At 43.4% G+C, this 10,818-nt stretch overlaps 2 pseudogenes; both read left to right on the top strand.

Annotated features, from left to right (window-relative positions):
- Nucleotides 1–2,354: 2,354 nt before the first annotated feature.
- Nucleotides 2,355–2,473, top strand: LOC145415217 (5S ribosomal RNA; annotated as a pseudogene).
- A 163-nt stretch (nucleotides 2,474–2,636) lies between these two features.
- On the top strand, nucleotides 2,637–2,755 carry LOC145415169 (5S ribosomal RNA; annotated as a pseudogene).
- Nucleotides 2,756–10,818: the final 8,063 nt, after the last annotated feature.

Here is a 10,818-nt window from a genome sequence, read left to right as displayed (position 1 = left end):
GGTACACAACGTGTATACGCTACTTGCTAATACTGTATATGAGAATAGCATTCGAATATATATATGAAGACATGCTGAGAAGGATAGTAACATCATTCATCAGACCAACCCTGGAGTATGGATCAGTTGTCTGGAATTCTCATCTCAAAAACACATACCGGTAGATAAAGTTGGAAAAATACAAAGGGCAGCTACAATATGGGCACCAAGCTTAAGGGATCTAAGCTACAAAGAGAGACTAGAAAAACTGAATGTACCAGCACTACAGGATGGAAGGAAAAGAGGAGATATGATTATGCTATATAACTGCATCTCAGGGAAAGAGAAAATAGATATACAGTGTATGAATAAATAACCTATGGGGAAGCATCAGCAAGAGGACACTGCAAAAAACGACATAAAAAGAGCGGTGATAAAGATGTAAGGAACTTTAGTTTCCCAAATAGAGCAATTGATCAGCGGAATGCACTGCCGAAGGAAATAGTGTGTGCCAAAACTATTAATCAATTTAAGGATATGTATGGTAAAAATGGATTAATACAGGAGACGGTACGAGTTTGACTCATTTCTGTAAAGATACAATTAGGCAGGAACACATGTCGCCAAGTTTGGCAAGAACACGCGCATCTGGCAACACTGTAAAGACCTGTGCTGGTAAGGGACAAAAGCATGACACACATAAACAATCACAGCCACATAGAAAGTGGATACTAAACGTACCATACCCATTTTGAGTCTGAACGTAGTTAAGCGATATTAGTGTTGTTATAAAATATTGGGTGAAATTAATGTTTATTTTATTGTAAGATCGTTCTTTCTTTTTTTTTTTAATTGCAACTCTACTTGATTTTTTCCAGACTTATTTTTAATATTTTTTAGATTTTATTTTTGAGTTTGAGTGAGTTATAAACTGCTTTTAGGCTTAGTTTCGCTTGTTTTAAAGTTAATTGGGGGTTGAGGTTAGCTAGAAACTTGTTTTTGGACTCATTTGGGAGGGTTTAGGACTTGGTTGGGGGGAAACCCAAGGCTCAAAAATGCATCCCTATACTGTACCTCACATGTTAAATCTACCATAAATTATGATACCCTGCCTAGCGATAGGTTTTTACTTAACCAATTGCACTGTTAAACTGAGGTAAGCCTATACTCAAAATAGCTATATTCTTAATTATATCACTTCATATTCAGTGATATAAACCTAATGTAATTCTGCGTTTATCATGTATCCAAAACACACCATGAACAATGAATATCTGGAGGCATTTCAGTCAAGTATATATGTACTTTTGAAAGAACATATTTATTTATCTATCTTTTTCTGTATGCATCTTATCATAAAATTGGTCACTTTTTGTCATTATCTTAGAAGTAGAAGCATTTTGATATTTGGAATGAAACTTTTCATAAATAATCTTGAAATGTATACAAATACCCTCCCATCAGCTGTCATCTTGAGTGTCTTGTTCAATAAACCACATTTTTGTTAAAAATAAAAAAGATATATTATTTTGACAGCATCTTATGGCTATAATTTTTGAAGTAATGCTTTTGGCAGCTTGAGCATGTGAGCCTGCACCACGAAAGGCAATACAAAAAATTAGACTTCACCATCTTGCAGTGGGGCCTAAAAGTACAGTCCATTCACTTAATACACAAGAATTTGGCAATAGAAGACCTTGCTCATAAGAAATTTTGTGCCTTACAAATAACATACCTTATGGGGAAAAGTCTAACTTGGGTGGATGCCCCAAAGTCACCCCTTTGTCTCCAAGTCTGTCATTTTACGTATGTATTACAGGACATTAAACACACGCACATACTAAGCATAACCCACACAATAGCCCCTTACCTTAAAATGTATGCAGGAAAGGGTTAGTTGACTTGGAGAGATGGGGTTCCGAGGCAGGGTGAGGCAGCTACAGTGGCCTGACTCCAGCACTGACCACATCAGTCATGAACCCCTCAAAGTCCAAGGAAGACACAACAGATGCACCATTGTTGTCATCCTTGGCTGATATTAAGGGCACTGGATCTTCTTCTTGTGGTGGAGTAAAGAAGATGGTGATCAGAGTCTCATGTCTTTGGTTCACTTCCTCAGCATGCTTGTCACAGTAGTAATGGAGGCTATCTTCTATAGCATTCAGAACCTCTTCAGCCCTCACTTTACGGTTTTGGTTCATTGTCATGATATTTAAACTCGTCAGAGGCTGCCAGGATTTAGCTTACATTTCGGATCAGTAAATCTCTGCTATCCATGGCCATGGCTTGTGACGGTGATACAGGTTGCACTTTACAAGGGTAGGTTGCATTCTGTTTTGCAACATTGGATGCGGCTCACTTTGGTGCACTGTTTTCACGTTATCAATACCACGTTGAGTACATCGCTTCCCATCCGATCAGCAAAGTTAAGCAACGTTGGGTCTGGTTAGTACTTGGATGGGTGACCGCCTGGGAACACCAGATGCTGTTGGCATCCCTACGTGTCAAGTGGGGTTGGTGGAGGATTAGTGCCCCTCCCTGTAAAACTCCGCTATCCATGGCCATGGCTTGTGACGGTGATACAGGTTGCACTTTACAAGGGTAGGTTGCATTCTGTTTTGCAACATTGGATGTGGCTCACTTTGGTGCACTGTTTTCACGTTATCAATACCACGTTGAGTACACCGCTTCCCATCCGATCAGCGAAGTTAAGCAACGTTGGGTCTGGTTAGTACTTGGATGGGTGACCGCCTGGGAACACCAGATGCTGTTGGCATCCCTACGTGTCAAGTGGGGTTGGTGGAGGATTAGTGCCCCTCCCTGTAAAACAATTAACTCTAAGCCCTTGGCCACCCTGTTTGGGATACATGGCATCTGGCAATGAATGAATGAATGAATGAAAACCATCTCGTGCACTATGGAGTATATATTTTTTTTCACACACACACACACACACACACACACGCACACACATGCACGTCGCGCTTTAGGCATTTTGCGTTGTAGAAACTAGTGTATTAACCCTTGGGCTGCAGCAAGGGGTCATGCAGACATCTCCCATGGTGTGGCAAAGTGACAGTTTTGGTCACTCCTACAGATTTCCGTGAAATGTACATTAGTGGTTAGGAGATTGCATCGTGCAGCTTCCTATGGAATTTTTTTTACTGCAGTCTTCTTAGGTTTGGAGAAATAATTGTCAGAAATCACATTTCTGGCAGGAACATGAAAACTGTGCTTTGAGAGAGAGAGAGAGAGAGAGAGAGTGTAATTCTTATTGGGGCAGATAAGACAGGCTATAAACAGGCTTTTGCCAGTCTCTCACCTCTCCAGGTGGATTGCCAGCTCGCTCTGCACACTGCAATATGAGCTTAGAGCACTACTTCTACACCCACTATTTACGACCCTACTTCTGTTCCATTTCCTCCTGTTGGCCTTACATTTGATTTTTATGTTTTTCTGAACAATTTTGACTCATGACTGCCCTTCCTGGGGTAATATTATTACAGAAAATGCATTACGAAGTGTGTACTTTTGGGTTGCTGGTGCATCTTAGAAACTGGGGTCAAGATAGGGGTTTGAAGTGATAGCTGCCACTTACCCTAATACCCCATAAATTTTGTCACTCTGATTCTTCTAGAACTTTTCCGGTGCATTGTTGTATGGCGCAGCTGTACGAGATACCTCCACATGAGGTATGTTGCAGTCTTTGGGTTAAGCGAGTGGATTGTTGCACTTTTGTAAAAATTGGCCCTTTATCCATTTTTGGACCTTTGTGGAAGATCAGTGAAAAGACATAGGCCTCTTTTGACAACAGAAATAAAAAATTCAGTAAAAATTAGCCCTAGTCAAAATCTCTGACCCTTGCAGCAAGAATAGAAAGTGAGATATACTTCTCTAAACTTCGATGAAATTGCATTTTTTGACAAAAATAATTGCTGTGATTTTTATAAGGTCTTATCTCAGAAACTGTTGTTTGCATTGACCTAAAATATAATTGTATATATAAAATTAGTAACTAACCCTACTCCCTATCTCCTGAGGCCTTCAGCATTTCTGCAGTCAGCTCTGACACAGCTGCCGCCTTCCCCAACTGCATCCTGTCTGTTGCCTTGCTCACAGTCGCAGCATCAAAGTCCAAGAGCCAAACACCAGATCTGCAGACAAACCTTCCCTATTCCAGTCAGACTCCACATTCAGCAACAGATTATAATGCTCTCTCCAGGCATCATTAATATCTTCACCATCCACTGCTACGCTTCGCTCATCATCCTTCCCACACTACATAGCCTACCTAGAATCTCCCTGTTTTCCCTGTTCATATGATTTGCCACCTTAAATATCATATTCTTCCTTGCAGTGGTATTTAGGTTGTCCAGTAAAAGTCTCTGAGACTCAGATTATGCCCTGGGTAGATATTGAGCTGGATGGATGAATTTTGTACAGAGAAGTGCATGACATGGCTTTGGTAACCCTTTTTAAATTTAATATTCGCTGGATATGCTCTGTGTGATAGTTAAGAAACACATACTGTCCTTGAGGTAAGATGTATCTGTGATGCTGAGTCAGGATTCTGGAACTTGAATGGTGAATGAATGACTGTGTGGCCTATTTCATTGGGCATGGAGATGATCATTTCTCTCACTATGAAGTTTTTTTTCTCTTTCTTGCATTCTGTACCTTACTTTACCTCACCTGTTCTAGGGAAAAGAGGCAGGATGATGATGATGATGATGATGATGTTTGACATGGTAGTTCATGGCTGTTTTTCTGACTTGGGTTGTCATTTGTGATTAATATCCACCAATTAGTATTAACCCATGGATTGCGAGCCACAGCTCAGGCTGGGAAGTGCTGCGTTGCAAGTCATAGCTCAGGCTGGGAAGTGCTGCGTTGCAAGTCACAGCTCAGTCTGGGAAGTGCTGCGTTGCAAATCACAGCTCAGGCTGGGAAGTGCTGCGTTGCAAGTCACAGCTCAGGCCGGGAAGCGCTGGGTTATGAGCCATAGCTCAAGCCGGAAGCGCCAGGTTGCAAGTCACAGCTCAGGCCGGGAAGTGCCGCGTTGCAAGTTGCAGCTCAGGCCGGGAAGCGCCAGGTTGTGAGCCATAGCTCAGACTGGGAAGCGCTGGGTTGTGAGCCACAGCTCAGGCTGGGAAGTGCCGCATTGCGAGCCACAGCTCAGGCCGGGAAGCGCTGGTTTGCGAGCCACAGCTTAGGCCGGGAAGTGCCGCATTGCGAGCCACAGCTCAGGCCGGGAAGCGCCACATTGCAAGCCACAGCTCAGGCTGTGCTAACCTTCCAGTGGCCATGCATCACTGCTCACTACTCCATCCCAACGCAAACTTACGCATGGTGCTATGCAAAGACGGAGTTTTTTTTTTTTTTTTTTTTTCACCAGATGATGCCCTGAATGTTTATCTTGAAGTTTATAATAATCAAAACTTTTTTTTTTTTTTCTCTCTACTCCAATATACACAAATTTACTTATGGCGCTACTCAAAGACAGAGAGAGAGAGAGAGAGAGATTTTTTTCTTTTCACCAGATGATGCCCTGGATGATTATCTTCAAGTTTATCTACCTGTCTGTATACCTAGGCTGCTTCCCCCAAGAAAGGGTGGTAGGCGAGACGGGACGACACACTCCCAATTTACTCATCCACATACACACATTCATTCGCATCTTAGCCCCAAGGGGAGAGGGGACAGATCCTCACTGCACCACACTGCATGAAGGTCAACTGCGCAGTGCAACCAGTGACATTTGCAGCAGGGCGCGACAGCAGAGCTGGTTTACCCCTACCATATCATAATGGACCCATCCCCTTATCCGCACTTGACCTGATCAGCTGATCGGACCAAATGTGGGAGAATATCCCCTCAGGGCTGCATCATCATTTATTCATTCACAATTTCTCTCCAGTCATGCCTGTCATGCGCAGCCACTCTTCCTTGCCCAACAGACATCCCTCTCGCATCCAACACTCTCTTCACATTGTCCATCCACCCTATTTGTGGTCTTCCTCTGAGCCTTACACCTCTCACATCCAATCCAGTTATCTTTTTCAACAATCGCTCATCATCCATTCTTTCCATATGCCCAAACCAGTGCAACACCCTCTGCTCAACTTGATCAGCTATCTCCCGCAGAACTCCCATTCTCCTTCGCACTTCATCATTTCTCACTTGATCATACGCGTCACTCCACACATAGTCCTCAGACACCTCATCTCCATTACATTCAAACTTTTCTTGTCTGCTACTCCCATATTCCGCGTTTCAGCTGCATATAACACAGTCAGTATCACAACACTCTCAACCTTCTCTTTACATCCATTCTAAGCGAACGACATCTAAACACTTTTTTCATTCCACGCAGCACCTTTCCTACTTCATTCATTCTAAACTTCACTTCTACATGTTTTCTTCCATCCACAGCAACATGTGACCCTAAACACTTAAAACACTCTATCTCCTCAAGCAACTCACCATTCAAAACTATATTCCTCCTCCTACCATCTACCACCCTTGTACACTTCATCACTTTACTCTTATTCTCATTTACTCTCAATTTCCTACTTTCACATACCCTTCCAAACTCCACTACCAACTGTCTCAATCTCTCCTCTGAATCAGTCACCAGTGCAGTATCATCTGCAAACAGCAGCTGATTCAGGTTCCCCTCTTTACCATCAGCATTCACCAGACTCAAACTTCCACCTAACACTCATGCATTCACCTCCCTTAAAACACCATCCATATAAATATTAAACAACCAAGGCGACATCACACATCCAAGCTGCAGCCCCACTCTCATAGGAAACCAATCACTCACAGTATTCCCCACTCTTACACATGCTCTACTATTACATAAAGACTTTTCACTCCTCTTAGCAACATGCCATCAAGTCTGTACATTCTTAAAACAGTCCACAAAGCCTCCCTATCAGTAGTAGTAGTAGTAGTAGTTGTTCCCTAGGCAGTCTGGCCGAACAGCCCCGAGTCCCTTAGGAAGGCCATGGCTGAGACCGGGCTTTCCCACAGAGCTCTCAAAGAGTGTATGTTGTGTTGTTGGCGTAGGTGATTGTGTGCAATGCAGTCTTCCATAATGTGCTTAATAGTATGGGGTGCTGTGTTGCATCCTGGACAGGCATCAGCGATGGAGTCATCCAGCCTCTTCTAGTAGCTTAAGAGGGCTGGATGGTGCCCACATCTCAGCCTGGCCAGGTGGACCCTGTCCTCACGAGGAAAATAGGATTCAGAAGGGTGGATGTCAGGAGGCCGTGCATGCAGCTGTGTGTTGTTTTTAAGTGACTGAATGGAGCGGCGATTGATCTGAGTGTGGATATGCTTCTGGAAGCTGGTTTGAGGTGGGCGAGGGGGGAGAGATGACAGTATTTGTGTATGGTATCGTGTGCTGGGTGTTGTTTTGATGTTCCTTGGTGTGGGTGGATGTGCTACCATGTACTGTAGTGGATGTTGTGGGTTTGTGGAGGCTGCAGCAAGAAACTGGGTGCCTCTCATGTCTAGGTGATCCTTGACTTTGAGGACTTTGGTTTCTTGATGTAGGTGGTCCGTGGGTGTAGTAGCTGTGCAGCCTGTGATTATTTTTAGGTCCTTGTTCTGTATGGTCTGTAGAGTGTTGTAGTGTGTTTTGGTGAGGTTAGAAGCCCAGGCAGGGCTTGCATAATTCATTACTGAACGTATGTATTGTTTGTATACTGTGATGGTGGTTTCTTTGTTGTGTCCGAATGTTGTATGGGCAAGTGACCTCAAAGCACTGAGTCTTGGTGTTATTTTATTTTTAATGTTTGTGATGTGTTGTTTAAATGACATTGATGTATTGTATGTTACACCAAGGATTTTGGGTGTGTGTGTGTGTGTGTGGTAGGTGAGTGTTGTTTATGGTGAGGTGTGGGATGTGACTGTGTTCTGCTGTCCAATTTGTGAGAAGAGTCACTAGATTTGGTTGGGGCTATTTTGAGCCTGTTTGTAGTGAACCATTCATGTAGTGTGTTGAGGTAAGGTTGAATGAAGTGTGCAGCTGTGTTTGCATTTTGGTGTGTACATGTAAGTGTTATATCATCTGCATAGGAAGCTATATGTATCTGTGGTGTGTGGGGTGTGGGTACGTCGTGCATGTATAGATTAAAGAGTGTAGGGGACAAAACAGATCCTTGGCAGACACCGTTTGTGAAGTTTCTGATGTTAGAAGACTGACCGGCAAATGTTACATGTGCACATCTGCCTGCTAAGTAGTTTGCCAGCCATCTTTTTGTGTTATTGTCATGTTTGTGTACTGTCATACGCTTCCTCTAAATCCATGAATGTCCAAAACACAGCCTTACCTTTTGCTAAATACTTTTCACGCACCTGTCTCACAGCAAACACCTGATCCACACATCCCCTCCCTCTCCTAAAGCCACATCTCATCACCAATCACTCCCTCTGTACCATTTCTCTCTTCATTATCACGAAACTATACACCTTACCTACAACACTCAGCAGATTTATACCCCTAAAGCTAGTACATTCATACTTATCAGCCTTACCTTTATGCAGTGGAACCACACAAGCACTTGCCCAGTCAAGTGTCACTGTGCCTCTCATAAAACACACATTCAGCAATCTTGCCAACCACTCAACAATAGTCGCCCCATCAACTTTCTGGCATTCCACAGCACACCCATCCATACCTGCAGCTTTCCCTTTTTTCATCTCCTTTACTGCTTCCTGCACTTTCTCCATCGTGATCAAAGAATCATTCAACTTTTCCAACACATTTATTCCTTGCACCCTTCCATCTGCTACAGTGTCAGCCTCCTTTTCCTCCTCTACATTTAACAGTCTTTGAAAATACTGTGCCCATCTCTTCCTTACTGCATCCATCTCAGTTAGCATCCTTCCATCCTCTGGTTTTACTCACTCTTCCTTCCCAGACTCTCCCCTTTGCACCCTTTTCACCTCCTTCCAAAACATTTTCTTATTCTGTTGAAAATTCTCAGTCAACCATCCACCCCACCTCTCACCTGCTGCCACTTTAGCATTGCGCAGTCCTTCTCACACTATGCCCTTTTCCTTATACCTCTCATATGACACCTCATCCTTTTTCTGCAGCCGCACTTCACATGCAAATCTCTTCTCAGCCACAGCCATACTTACTTCCTCGCACCACCATTCACTTCCCTTTATTACAACACCTCCCAGTCGTCTCACACCACACACCTCTGCCTCATGCCCCACCACAGCGCCTTTAATCAACTGCCATTCCTCCTCCACACTGCCATTCTCCTGACCTTTTGCTGCATTCCACCCATCTTTCAATTTCTCTTGCTACTGTATCATTTTCTCTCTTTTATCCAACCCAATCACTTTCAAAACCTCCCTACCACACCTCTCTCCTAGCTCTCACCCATCTCTTACCTACTTTCAACTTTCCCTCCACCAGGTAGTGGTCAGACGTACCTCCACCCTCCCCTCTCAGAACTCTCACATCCAACAATCTTCCTAGACACAGACATATAGTCTATCAGTGCCCTATCAACAACTCTTCCACCCTCCTGTCTCACCCATGTTTACTTATAAATATCTTTCTGCTCAAACAAGGTATTTCCAATCACCATCTCTTGCTTAACACATCCCTCTCATTTGTTCCCCACTTTCATTTCTTCCAGGCACATCATGCATACAAAGTACACCTTCAGCTGCTACATTTCCCACTCTAGCATTCAGATCCTCCAGCGTTACCACATTTACACCCACCAGAAATTGTCTTAGGACCTACACACAGAATTGCTATGGGAGAGTTGTATGTCTTTGCATTGTGTTTCCACCTCTTCCAAGTAAATTTTTTGGGCAAGAAGTAACTGGCAACTCCTCTGGTGTTGGAGGGAGGTGGTGAAACACTCAACACGTCAGTGCTTGCCCAGAAGCGAGAGTGGGAGTATATGTTCACATCGCTCCATGCTTGCACCTCCCTCTTTTTTTGTATGCATTACTGTTTGCCTCCTAGAGTCAAGTTGTCATGCCTGGAAAGTACTGGTCAAGGGATGAGAGGGTCCATATCATTGCATGGAGGCAGGATAACGTTCCTATCAACACGATTTGTGAACATACTGGCCTGGCAACAGCCCGGATCTAAATCTGATAAAAAACTGCTGGGCAAAGATGAAGAAAATCATGGCAGAGAAGAAAACACCCAGTCTGGACAACCTCAAGACTGAATTGACAAATGTTTGGTGCAAAGAAATGTCCATAGATTACTTTAGAGATTAAGTGATTTCATGCCAAAAAGCATCCAACTGGTCCTGAAAAAACAAGGGAAACATGATTTCATATTAATGAATGGCATTTCATGAACAAACATTGTGATATATTATGATTTCTGTGTCTTTTAATACCTTGTGGGGTGAAGTCCTAAGTCGATCTGCGGTAGCTGTACATTCGCTCCAAAACTCTGCAGACACTTATCATCATTCCAGAAAGACTTCCTTTCTTCTGCATCCCTTTCGCTACCAGGCCTATATGCACTCACAAATATGCACAATTCACGTTCAAATTTCACTTTCACCCACATTAGTCTCGATGACACCCCCTTCCATTCAATCAGACACTGCTGCACTTCCTGGCTAACTAACATGGCCACACCTTCTCTCGCCCTTCCTCTATCAGCACCTGACAATCTTCCATTTACACTTCCAAACTTAGTCTCACCTTTCCCTTTTATCTTTGTTTCACTCAAAGCTAACACATCCAACTTTCTTCTCACAAACTTTCTCCCAATCTCCTCCCTTTTAGCCTCAGTTGTACTACATCCACGTGTACTCATAGACCCAGTCTTCAGGG

Source organism: Coenobita brevimanus, chromosome 101, assembly GCF_032717465.1.
Source record: "Coenobita brevimanus isolate Jiangsu-jjx chromosome 101, ASM3271746v2, whole genome shotgun sequence".
Taxonomy (NCBI): domain Eukaryota; kingdom Metazoa; phylum Arthropoda; class Malacostraca; order Decapoda; family Coenobitidae; genus Coenobita; species Coenobita brevimanus.
This window is presented reverse-complemented; position numbering and strand designations above follow the sequence as displayed.